Genomic DNA, 13,700 nt, shown 5'->3' with positions numbered 1-13,700 from the left:
TTTTTCGGACAACTCTTGAATAAAGCTACCATTTATAAAAATTTGTAATAATAAAGAAATATTTTAGGTATACCAAGAAATATTTTTTTATGTATACCAATAAATATTTCATGCACCAAAAAGTTGTTTATCTATAGAATTGTGTAACTTCCAAAGAGATTTGCTGCTTTAAAGTGCACTACTCCAAGCAGTTATCCCATGCATTTTATCTACATTCACAATGACGATCGTATCAACTAGAGCAAAAAATGTTGCAGCCCGGTCCAATTGATAATCGTAAAAAAGCACAATTTTGACAGATTCATGGTTCTAAATTCATTAAAGCGTGCCACTACGTAGCTAATGAATTTTCCTGCTGGGCATTATTCGTGCACAAATATATGTATTAAATATTGTATATGTAACTATGTTTGTGCACCAAATGCTGATTCATGCGAGGTTGCTGACGCCGCCAACGTTCAATTTTTCGTCCTCGTCACCGGCGTATGCTTGTTGTCAATACGACGGCGACGGCTCAGTGACAAACAACGAGTGCCGAAAAACCACGACGACTAGTCCCGCCAGAGGATGAGCTCTCAACGAACTGTGGTCAGATGAGGGGCAATAAGGGGGTTTACTGTTTTTATTATTATTGTCGTTGGTGGTGGTGGTGGTTTTGGTTTCGGCGTTGGCGTTGGCGCTAACGTTAGCGGTGACGGTGGCGGTCGCTAGAAATGAATGCTTGCAGCCATTCTGGCACTAAATCTCGATCTCAATTTGACTTTGATGTCATTGACGACTTCGCCACTGAATCTATTGAGACTGCAAGTATAAGTATTATATTAACAGCAGCAACGGCGGTTGCTACTACTACTTCTTCTTCTTCTTCTACATCGTCTTCGTCTCCGCCTTGATTTTGCAGCTACTCGCTTGAGCGCTGTGATGTGCGATATGCCAGACACACCACGTTCTCTAATTTTAGACAATGTAATTATAACAAAAATACAACAACAGCAACATTGATAAAGCAACTAAAAGCAACAACACGAACAACAACCAAAGCATAAGCAACACAAAATAATCAGAAAACAAAAGTATTGTATACGCGAGCACGCTCGTAAAACGATCAACGATCGAGTCGAGAGTCGAGTTGAGTGAAGTGAAGTAAAGTGCCGTAGACGTCGACCGACTATGAAAGCAACAGCTGCTGTTGCTGTAGCTGTTGTGTTGGTGGCGATATGGCGATTGTGGTGGCGACGGTGGTGACTGTGTTGATGCTGCTGTTGATGAGAGCCAAGTTGAGGAAAATTCAAAAGATTTTCATGCCCGAGCATCACATTCGTTTGGAAGCATTTAGAACACACACACACACACACACATGCATACGTGCATATGTATATGCATGCATGCATATCGCACGCACTCACATTTAGGGCCAAGGAGGCATATACGCGTACGAATGTACGTGTGTGTGTTTGTGTTTGTTCATAAATTGAGACTCTCATATGTATGGATATATGCACAGATGTTTGTATGTATTTATGTACACCTACATATATTCTTACATTTAGAGCTCATGCCGCCACTACGAGTACTTGGACGTTGTGCTCCTATATTTAATCTTACACACATCCATATGCACATACATACATACGTACATTGCGATATCGAAAGAAATTAATGTATCTCGTCGCTTGACGCATTACATACGCACTCGCGCCTTATCGAGCGTATCACATATTGCATATATAGACATACACACATGCAAACATATAATTCTGTCGGTGTATACGACTTTGTATGTTGGGGTCTAGCGAAAGCGCGCCCGCAATCCGTTTGTGGAAAATCAAAAATATGGCAATCTTTGCATTATCCGACGTGCAAATTAAAACTTTTTTACTAAATAATAGTCACATAAATATAATCGTAGGTAAACTGTATGGAATACTTCGCGCGCTCGGGACTACGCTACACAGTAACTTGGTATTATTCTAGACCTTAAACTCAAAACTCAACTGGAACCGAAATATCGAAGACAGTTCCAGAAAAGCGGTCACATGGCTGTATGTAAGCAAAAGGGCTATATGATGGAGTTAAAAACCGCGCACAATACACAGGCTGCACGCTGCGTTTATTGGGTTCATCACCGAAATCACCGTTTGGTGGCCAACATTAGAGCAGATGATGTCCAAGAGCAAAATGCATAGGATACAGAAAGCGGCATTCATGCTTATCACAGCAGTGCCGCCTTCTACCCCTATCTGGTGATAATTGCAACGCAATCAAATTGAATGCATGTCTACCCCGGAAAGACTTCAAATTTGGGCACTCGAAAATTCGTAACATAGTGAGCAAGATTACACTAATCCACCAAACAGTTTTGAAAATAATTTTTTCACACGAGTACCAGAAAAATATGAATGGGATAACCCTAAGGCCGTTAACCCAGAGTACGCGGCTCAAGATTAAATAATAAGTTTGGGAGTGGCATCAATTCAAAAGCGCTGCAAGTGAACCTAAAGTGACTACGGCAGCGCCTTTCAAGCTGAAAATGTCGGTAATATCGTAAATGTTTATAAAATCACAGAAATAATCGAAGTTAACTGGCATGTTAGTAGGCGTAGCATCGTTAAAGACCGACCACAAAACAGTTTTAAATCATTTCCTAAGAAATCGCTGGGAAAATTAAATCGAATCCTTTGTAACAACTAGGGACAATCAATGGCTCCAGTAACTATATTATGTGTAAACGGCAAACACAGTAGAGGCCTACGAATTTCTAAGAACTTGTTACTTATAAGCATGAAATGAGCAGAATATGATGGTGTGGGATCAATGAAGATCAGAGATCAATGGGCTTATTTTGGCACACGTTCTATTGACAGCTGGCTGACTGCAGGAGACCTAACATTTGATAGTATAGAGGTCAGTGAACTTAATGGTATTTCGTCTGACGAAGCATAACATGGAAAAAGATTTTGAATCAATATAATTTAAATGATTATTAAGGGGACAGGCACCTGTAAAATTCCGAATATTTTTCTGTTTTTTTATAAAATGTTAATATAATCTTTAAAAATACGTCAAAAAATTTGTAGAACGTAAATTTAAGTATTTCTTGTATTATAGATCGTCAACCGTGACGACTCTATTCTTTGCGTTCGAGCGCTGGGAGAGGTATAGTTACGTTGTATTCAAACTTTAGACGCGTTTTTCTCAAAACTATATTTTTCGAATTGGCGTAGACGATAACTCGAAAGGTTATCGACCGATATCCCTGAAATTTTGCACACATCTTTTTTATGATATTACTTTCTATGTGAGTTTAAAGTTTACGAAAATTTTTCAAAAAAATAATTTCCTCCAAGCAAAATAGTAGGTAAATTCGCCCCAAAATTCTTCTTTTTTATGAAGCATTTCATTCCGCAATTTTTTTTTCATTTTGTTTTAATTCATATTGAAATTATGACATTAATAAACAAACAAATTTTTGCTGTTTTCTATTCAGGTCACTGACGCCGCTACTACAATGCCCGCCGATTGAGAAGCCCCGCTGCGACCTTCCTAGAAGAATTGAGTGTACATCCGCCATTTTAAATGATTAGAATTAAAAAAAAATTTTTTTTTATTATTTTAATGTATAAATAAACTGTATGCCAATTTTGAAAAAAATATATTGACTTTTTCATTTTAAATAATTTTAATGAAAATCAGTGAAAATAGGGCCTTTTACAGGTATCTGTCCCCTTAAGGGAAAATTTGTTATCAAAGCCAACGCCAAGACCCTTAACAAGATCCTTTCGACGCATGTCAAAATACTATATTTAGTACATACAATCTTAGATGTTGTCTACTAATACATTTGCTAGCACTTGGACAAGTTCAGCGAAAGACGTGAATTAGACAGCTGCACTAGGCCAACAGTTAAGCAATGCAGCGCGTAACGGTCATAAAGACTTCCCTCACTCAAAACCAGTTTTTTTAATTTAGTAAAAAAGTTATTCCAAAACAAAATTGAGGATTAATTTTGCGCCAACTTGTACATGTATTTCTCATGGATAGTTAAACACACGAAAAAATATCAAATATTTAAACCTGTGCCATCACTGAATTAAAAATAGTCTATAAATTTAAATGCACCGAAATGAAGAATGAAGCTGGACTAAATACATTTGAAAATGTGGTAAATTTGAAAATCCCATTATTTTCATTGCCATGCCTAATTACAAAGGTCGAACGCGTTTTCAGCGCAATGAATACAAACAAAATTCGGAATCGGTTAGCCCTTCTTTTAGTAAACGCATTCTTAATAGGCGCGATAACCGCTTTCGCGATTTTGATCGAGTGCGTCAGTCGTCCTGATGATGCTAATTGCCACATCGATAGTAAGCAGACTAATCAAAATTCAAAATATTTTTTTTATTTTCTTATTTTTTTGTTTGTTATTTATTTATTATTATTTATTTTTTTGCTTTTATTGTTATTTATTTTTATTCCAATTTTTGTTTTAATATATTTTTTGCTCCTTATTTATTTATTTTTTAACTTTTCATTTTAATTTTTATTTATTTTTAATTCTTATTTTTACTAATTTCTTATTCTTATTTTGATTTTAATTTATTTTTTTATTTTTATTTATTTCTGTTCATTTTCTAATTTTTTACTTTAATTTTTATTTATAAAAATATTCTTTATTCTTCTTCTTTTATTTTAATATTTTTTTGTTTCTTATTTACTTATTTTTTGTTATTTACTTATTTTTTATTTATTTTTGCTTTCATTTTTATTTATTTTTTATTCCTTATTTATTTATTTTTTACTTTTAACTTTTAATTTTTATTTTTATTTATTTCTTATTTGTATTTCAATTTATATTTTATTCTTATTTTTAGTTTAATATATTTTTAGTTTTAGTTTTATTTATTTCTATATTTTTATTTATTTTTTATTCTTATTTTTATGTAAATATATTTTTGTTTATTTATTTATTTTTATTAAATTTTTATTTGTATTTTTTATTTATTCTTTATTTTAATTTATTTTTGCTTTTTATTTTATTTTAATTTATTTTTCTTTCCTTACTTTTGTTTTAATATATTTTTTGTTTGTTATTTTTTTTTATAAATTTTTGCTTTTAATTCTTATTTACTTTTCTAATCTTATTTTTATTTTTTCACGTATTTTTTTATTATTTATTTTCTTTATTTATTATTATTTATTTATTTATTTATTTGAGTCTATGGTTGCAACTAAAAATTAAAAAGAAAACAAATATAGAAATCTGTTGATGATAAGGCATAAGCTTTGAGAAAAATATAGATCTGGGAAAGGCAAAGTCTGGGGTAATGCTTCCTGGAATCCTCTTTAGCTCATTCGGGAAAAAAAATTTTAGGATTTTGTTTAATGTCAAAAAAAGGGGTTTCACCTTTGAACATCCGCCATTTAGTCAAATTTTATTTTTGTTTGTAAGATCGAAGTTCACACGATAACGACATTCATACTGAACAAGAACCTTTTGGTCTTTTTGATTTCAGACACCCGTAATTACCGGAATCCGTGTCATACCTTCGTTTAGAAGACCACATTTGAAGGCTGACAACTTTTTGCACGAACCTCGTATGACCGAAAAAATTTTTTTATTTTTTAACAAAAGATCAGGAAATAAAATACCGAAATCCAAAATAAAAAGTTTTTTTTCGTTTCCGTTTTACATGCTTTTAAAGAAACGCCCAAAAAACACCATTTCAAATGAGGCGAGGGCCTTAATTCAGTTACAACTTAATTTATGATAGTTTATAGCGCAATTTATTAAAATGTACTATAAAATCTTTGTCCATTTAATCTCTTATAGAAAAAAGCAAAACTAAAGAACAAAAACACAAAACAATTAAATGCTCTTCAAATAAAAGATAAGAAAATATGGGAAAACAACCAATTGACTGCTCGGAATTTTCTCAATTTGAGTTTGGGAAAGTTTCGCATTACATTACAGTTGGCTCATAGCTAAGTCATAAGATTTAAGCTAAAGTGTCTAGGTAGTCGACAACCGAACTGTTTATAGGGGTAATACTCATCGGGTATACATATACAGGTACGAGTAAAGTGGATGTCCAATGTAACGAATTTTATATTATCGCCTAATGCGTAAATTCGAAAAATGCGTTAAATCGAGTAATTTTTTTCTACCCCCAATACCAACATCCTCATTCATCTAAATAACTAAATGCATTCATATGCAAAAGTGTACTTATACATCATCTTTAATTCAACGACAACAAAAATCGCACATTTTATCTATTCTGCACCGCGTCTTCTTGCTTTGCCCTTAATACCGAAAGCTTAGAGCGTTCAATGTTGTTTGATATTGCCCAGGTTACACAGTTCTCTAAACAATTTATTGCTTCCTTTTGTTTAAACTCATTCGATGCTGCAGGATGTTAACCTTTCTTTGGTGTCCCTTCCTGCCGGTGCGGTTGATTCTGTGCCTTTTCAGGAAGCAGTTTCCAAAAAATGCCACTTTCACTCGCATTGAAAACTACAACGTGGGAAAGATTGATATTCTCTATTACGTCACCCGAGCTTCTTTATAAATGGCTTCATGCCGTTTTTTGAATTAGTCATCGAACCTTCACCGGCATACAAATTGGTATCGTAAAATTTAGAATGACGTTGAGCCATACACCATTTGAAGAGGGTTTGGGAAATGGAGAATCTACCAAATTTACTTTAATTTAGGTACTTTCGGACTGATTTCATTTGATGCGTTTTTTAACGTAATATTCCTGGATTTTGAATTTCATTCCGATGACTGCGGAACTCCATATTTCGACTACAATTTCCAACTTTCAAGTTTTCAATGATAAACGCTTGCGATTTGTGTCAAAAAGTTTAGTCAAAAAAAAAAAACAAAAACAAAAAAAAAAAGACATTTTCATGGCGTCGATATACCAGGTTGTTCAATAAGTTTTGCGGTTCGATAAGAGAGGGCGTTGCTACTAGTCTACATTGGTACGCTCTTCCCAATGACGTTTTTGAAGTTCCATTTCAATCTGTCAATTCGTTCTTTCTTTTGCGTTTTACAAGCCATTTAGGATCGATTTGTCACAATAGTTTCTACAATGGAAAAAATCAAGTAACGTGCAGTGATTGAATTTTTATTGGTGGAAAGTTTAAAAGCAAAGGAAATTTATGAACGAATCTTGAAAGTGTAAAAGGACTTTTCGCCATCAATTAGTACAGTAGAAAGATGCATTGCTGAGTTTGAACGTAGTCGTACAAGCCTTGAAAACAATTCACTACAAGGACGTCCACAAACAACAAAAACACCAGAAATCGTAGAAATAATACAACGAATCGTAATGGAAAATCGACAAGTGACTGAATGGGATTTGGTAGAAGCGCTAGGCATCTCATTCGACAATGTAAGCAATATTTTGACTGAAGTATTAGGTTTCAGAAAGCTGTGTGCACGATGTGCGGCATTCGTTAATAATGGAACTCAAAAACACATTCGAATTCGACTGTCTCAGCAACATTTGGAGCATTTTCGAAAGAATAAAAAGGATTTTGTGTCGCGATTCATTACTATGGAGGAGACTAGGGTCTGCCACCATGACCCTAAATCAAAACAAGAGGCTAAAGAGTGATGTGAACCTGGTTCGTCGTTTCGTTCTTCGTTCTCCGAAACGAGTTCGAGTCCAGACATCGGCCAAGAACTTGATAGCATCAGTGTTTTTTTTGTTTTTGGATGCGAAAGGAATTTTGCTGGTGGATTAATTGCAAACTGGTAAAACAATAAATTCGAAAAATTATTATAACCTTTTAGAACAACTAAGAGAAAAACTTCTTGAAAAAATACCCAATTTGCAAACGGAAAAGTTTATTCTTCATCAGGGCAATGCACCATGTAACAAAAGCATTGAGGAAATGTCTTAAATTGTTGTTGGAGCAGCCACCGTATTCACCAGATTTGGCTCCTAGCGACGTCCATCAGACCTCAAAAAAATGCTCGCCGGTAAGAAATTTCACTAGCATGACGAGGTTATTGCTGAAACCGAGGGGAATTTTCAGGCAAAAGATCAATCGTGCTTCAAAAGTAGTATTGAAATATTAGAGCGGCGCGGGAGCGAAACTATTTTTGGGATACCCTTTTACTACTGACACACATATGAGTATCACTTCAGTCTTCATATGGAACAAAATGCAAAAAAAAAAGTTTAATTATAGCAGTTTTGCGTAATAGCTGATTTACATCATTTACATCCAATGCTCAGATCTCAGCACCATAAGTAAGAAGCGAACGCATCAAAATTGTATACATTTTCTGCGTTCCTGATAAAGCTTTCGTGATGCACACCGGTTTATGAATTGCTGATAACTACTTAGCTCATTCGGTACGCCACTTGATAAGATAATTATGTCGTCACAAGTAATAACCGCCTAAATCGGCGCTACTGTCAGCTAACGAGACAATTCCTGCCTCCCTAACCTTTTTATCTCTTTTAAAAAGGTATTAACAGAAGCATATGGATTCGAAGTATTCAACGCACTGAAAACGCGCTCAACCTCTGCACTTGAGTGTGGCCATGTCAAGAGCCGAATTTGCAAAAAATTGCCACATTTTCAAATGAATCTGGTCCAGCTGAGTCTGCATGCGTCTTAATTTGCACCCATTGCAGTGCATTTACATTTATAGATTCTTGCAAATTCAGTGCTGGTGCAGCTTTAAATATTTGAAATTAATTCATATGTTTAGCTATCCATGGGAAATGCATGTACAAGGTGGCGCAAAATTAATCATCCAATTTTGTTTTTGAATTACTTCTTGATTAAATGGCTTATCTGTTTATACACTGCAGTTGTCTGCGTCAAAAGTGTCAAAAGTGATTGGCTCGCGCCGATATTTGAAAAAATTATAAATCTTACGAAATGGTGGTCAATTTTGCGCCACCTTAAGGGTGGTTAAGTTTTAAGGGCCGGTGTTGATTTAGAATAAAATACAATTTTCATAGAAATTATTGTTATTTCTCTTTTTTATGATAATATTGGTATAGCTCAATTACTTTTGAAACAAAATATCGGCCAACCATGAACAAAAATATCGCCTCGGCGGCACACCTCCAAAGACCACGAAATCCAAATTGTTCCTTATCTTAAGGGTGGTTAAGTTTCAAGGGCCGGTATTGATTAAGCAAACACCAAAAAAAAAAAACACAAACAAAAACGGGCATCTATACACTGATCCAATTTTTTTTGGCATTTTGCTTTTGAAAAATCCACAAATCTTTAAGCGCCAAGTTGAGCTAACAGCCGGGAAAGTTAGATTAAAGTGCATTAAAAGTTAGCAGATATGCCAGCAGGGACCTTTAAAGGTTTAGTTTTTAGACAAGTGCAGGCGTATTTTAAATTTCTATTCCCAATAATTTGTTTATAATCCTCAAAATATGCTCGTTTTTTTTTTTGTTGAATTAAATTTTTTTATGCCAAAAACGGCAAATTAAACAGAGTCGGTTGAATCATATTTGGCATTGAAAATAAAAAGAGAGAACTTTATTGTATTGCTTTTGAAACCGTTACTAGCATTCGGTTGGAGCCGTTTTCTATGTCCACTGGGACCAAGAAATATTTAACGAGGCAATGGCAGGCCGCCGAGTGAAAATGAAAAAGTTTCGAAGGAAAAAATTTGGTAAAATTCAATAGCTTCTCAAAAATTTGTGTTACATTTAATAGATATTTTGAAAATAAGTAGCAACGCTTGGCAAAAATTTATATATTCAAAAATTGTTGTTATCTTTTCAAGGGCCGATGTTGAATGTGAACTTGCCGAAATTTTCGCTAACTTTGAACGGTCGGTCATAAGTTAACCTCGCCACTTAGTTGATGGCTGATGTGAAATAGTGTGCGAAAATTTTGTTGAGTTATTCTTAACTATGCAACAGGAGCACCGATTGAGTTTCTTTCTTTGAGCACACAAGTTTTTCAAAAAAAAAAATCAACTTTTTGGGCTTCCACGTTTTTGCAAGTTTTCTAATAAAGTGGCGCATATTTATTCAATCCAAGTTAGCAACACACATAAGCAATCAGTTCAAGAATTTTCGCATTTTCAGCAATAATTTCTTTTTGAAATGCTTTCAATAAACATTGTTTCACATAATTTTTTGTCGCACTGACTTTTGAAATGTGAAAAAAATGTGATTTAAAAAAAAACTCTTCCATCTAGTTAAGGTTTTTCAAAAGTCACAGTTCATTACAAAGGCACACACACACACACACGCACACGAAATGTATAAACACATACGCCCACACGCATACCCATACGCACACACGGCACGCTCGAGGCGTTTCATTAAGTTTTCGAAAACACTGAAAATGCATTTTTCAAAATTTTTTGTTTTTTCTTCAGTTTTGTTTTAAGTTATTACAGTCTCTTAGAGGCCTGCCGACGACTACCTATCGCCAGCAAGCTGCCCCAATTTTGCCGCTACAGTTCACAATTTCCCAATTTCACGTCTCTTTGCTCGCTAAAAATCAAAAACAAAACAAAAAAAATACGAACATACAGGCACATACATATATATATATATATATATATACATATTCTTATTTTTATTTTTATACACTGCTTTTACTTTGCCGATTTCTCATTTCTTCGCAATCTTCTTACCGTCCGAACCATGACTTTTGCGTCGCCTCATGGCATTGTGGGAACGCGGGACGTTGCGGCTACCGAGGTGGTGCAATGAATGTTCGCGCGACGCGTTTTCAGTTTTCGCATTTTCTACGGTCACGGCGGCAAAGGAAAATCAAGCTTTCGCTCGCGAGTAATTTTCGAAAATAGATCTTCCACCGATCAGCAAAAAACAAAAAAAAATAGCGAAAAAAGCGGAAAAAATCCACGCAGCCGGCGGGCTGTGGCAATTTAGGCAGCGGAACCAAACCGTTAAGCAAATAGCAATAAAACGTTATGAATAAGAATTATTTTGCACTTAATAATTTAACTAACTGTGCACGTTTTCATAAACCGTCGTTGTTTTTTGGTTATTTTTTTTTGTTTTTTTAATAATTCACATTTTGTGCTATGTTTCGTGATATTCACATTTTAAAACTGCTCTTCGTTGCAAAATTTGTATTTAAATATTCATAGGAAATTTGTTACTGTGGTTTTTTATGATTCACCTTTTGTTACTTTAAAATTTTTTTTTTTTTTGGTTTTCAGAATTAAATTCTTCTAAGAATTATGCACATATTTTTTTTTTTTTTTTGGTATATAATATTAGCTATTTTCCTTCTCCAAACAGCTGAATCATTTCACTTAGATTTCCATTTTTAATAATAATTATTTTCCAATGGCATTTTTTTTTTAGTTGTGATTTTCACGACATTTTATCCATTGAAATTCATTTACACAATACCGGCCGCATTAACATCATTATTGCTTCCAACACATTTTGTATTAATTTATGTTTGTATGTTGTGTAGGTGTTGTTTTATGACGACACTACGCGCATACATACGTATGCCTCACACATAGCATATGGAGATATTAATTTCATACAACCTCAATAAAGTTTCTCAAAAGGCAGATGCGGAACTGAGAACTGCGACTTCCGACAATAAATGTGAACACATTGATTATTAAACTACCACTAAACCCGCTGCTAATTCGCATCCGTCGCATTGCGTTCAGTGGCTCGCACTCGGTTGTTAACAGTGGCCCGTTCGGAATGATTCAGTGGTTCGCTCGCACAACAGTGCCGCCCGGTGCAGTCGAGCATGTTTGCGGTAGTAGTAGGCTGTTAGTGCAATGTTAATAGCATACAAAATATACAAATAGACAGTTGTTGTGCAGCTGTGGTTAACAGCAAAAGCGTACGAAAATAACTAATTTGCAGGATTTTAAGTAGAACACTTATGGGGAGACCAGCTGGCATTAACCAATTGGTGTGGCCAAACCATAGTATAAAATAAGCAGAAGAAGGGAAAAGTTAGCGGCTGAGCACCACAATTATTATCATACTTTGGGTGTGCATTACGAGGGGGTTCAATAAGTGCGCGTCTTCCAAATGAAGACACCATTTCTTCAATAAAATTTTGTTTATTTTTCAACACTTCTTCCAAAGCTCCGGCCATTTTATCACCCCTCCAAAAAATAGGATCTATTGAGGTATAATAAAGTGTGGTTAAATTTCTAGGCCCGATGTTGAATGTAAACCACACCTAAACGTCAGGTTTCTTCTGCATTTTATTTGACATTTTTCAATTTCAGATTAATTCAATTTGAACCGTGGAAAGATATACAATCGACACGGTTGACATCACCGGCCGCCAAGATCATGTGATTTGATACCGTTGGACTTCTTTCTTTGTAGTTATTTGAAAGAAAAGGTGTACGCCGATAAGCCTGCAACAATTAAAGAGCGAAAGGATGAGATAATTCGGCAAATTAACGGCATAGAACCTCAATTATGCCTTAGCGTTATCGAAAATTTCGACCATCGGATGGAGGTGTGCCGCCGAGGCCGCGGCGACCATTTGGCAGATATTTTGTTCTATACGTAATTGAGCTATACCAATTTTATCATGATAAAGATAAATGATAATAATTTAAAAAAAGTTGTATTTGATTCAAAATCAACACCGGCCCTTGAAACTTAACCACCCTTTACATTTAAAAATTGAAATAAATTTGTTTGCGGTCGCTGTAGCCGAATAAATTGGTGCCTGACTACCACTCAGCAAGGCCAAAATTTGAAAATTCGAGTATGGAAAAAGCTTTTTCTAATATCCTGCCTCCCTCAGCAGGCAATGGCAAACTGCCGTGTATATTTCTGCCATACAAAAGCTCCACCTAAAAACCCTAATGCCATTCGGAGGCGGTTCTCCATTCGAGGAACAGCATCCAAACGCACACCACATATAGGAGGAGAAGCTCAGCCAAACACTCAATAAGGGTATACTCGTATGCGCCAATTATATATAAATTTAAATGTTGCAAGAAATATAAGCGCAAATGAATCAAGAGTATGATGGATTTTATATGAACTATATAAAGGTGTTTATACGCCAAGCTTAAAAGTGTATATACATAGAACCGGCAAGCAAGTTTGTGTTGGACTGTTACCGCAGCGGTTATTCCAACAAATTCCCATTTCAATGCAAGCCGCCTTTTTCACATGACCGAAAGCAGCTCTGACGATATTCAGAAATTTGCGAGTGCATCGACAAGCTCTGATTGACATTCATCCATCTTCAGTAGCTCTCGTTGCAATCACCACCTTTGCAGGTGGCGAACTTCAACAGTCTTTGTAGACCCGCGTTGCACTGACCCAATTAGGTTGTGGATATTTTAGCAGGGTAAACTCGCATTTGTCGAGACTTTCCCATGAAATACTTAAAATATGTTCCGCTTGTAAATGAACCCACATGCCAATAACTATCCCTTCACTTAACCCCCTTAAGCCAACTCTTCGCCCATCCGTTTTCCTTTTTTCCACCCGTCGAGTGTCAAAGTGTTTCTTGAGCTTACAGTTGGTTGACATCAAAGAGGTCTATGAATACTATGACTAAACAAGCCAACCAGGGCAGTGTTTTGATAAACTGTTACAACAAAGAAGTAAGCCTTACATGAATGCATGAAATTTTTATTCACATGCTTTTTTGGCAACTGTTTTTATATTTAGCATATAAAACTTTACCCATTTCGCCTTTTAGCGGCGCTAAAT

At 35.2% G+C, this 13,700-nt stretch overlaps 1 protein-coding gene across 1 annotated transcript in view; it reads right to left on the bottom strand.

The window, feature by feature from the left end:
* The window catches only part of LOC128861720 (uncharacterized), a 33,337-nt gene extending 21,720 nt beyond the window's left edge, over window positions 1–11,617 (bottom strand). Inside the window, exon 1 of the mRNA XM_054100064.1 lies at window positions 11,537–11,617. The gene's annotated coding sequence lies outside the window, so the exon portion shown is untranslated. The remainder of the gene's footprint in view (window positions 1–11,536) is intronic.
* Window positions 11,618–13,700: the final 2,083 nt, after the last annotated feature.

The sequence above is a fragment of the Anastrepha ludens genome, chromosome 4, assembly GCF_028408465.1.
Source record: "Anastrepha ludens isolate Willacy chromosome 4, idAnaLude1.1, whole genome shotgun sequence".
Classification (NCBI taxonomy): Eukaryota; Metazoa; Arthropoda; class Insecta; order Diptera; family Tephritidae; genus Anastrepha; species Anastrepha ludens.
The sequence above is the reverse complement of the archived record's forward strand: the minus strand, read 5'-3'. Positions and strand labels throughout refer to the sequence as shown.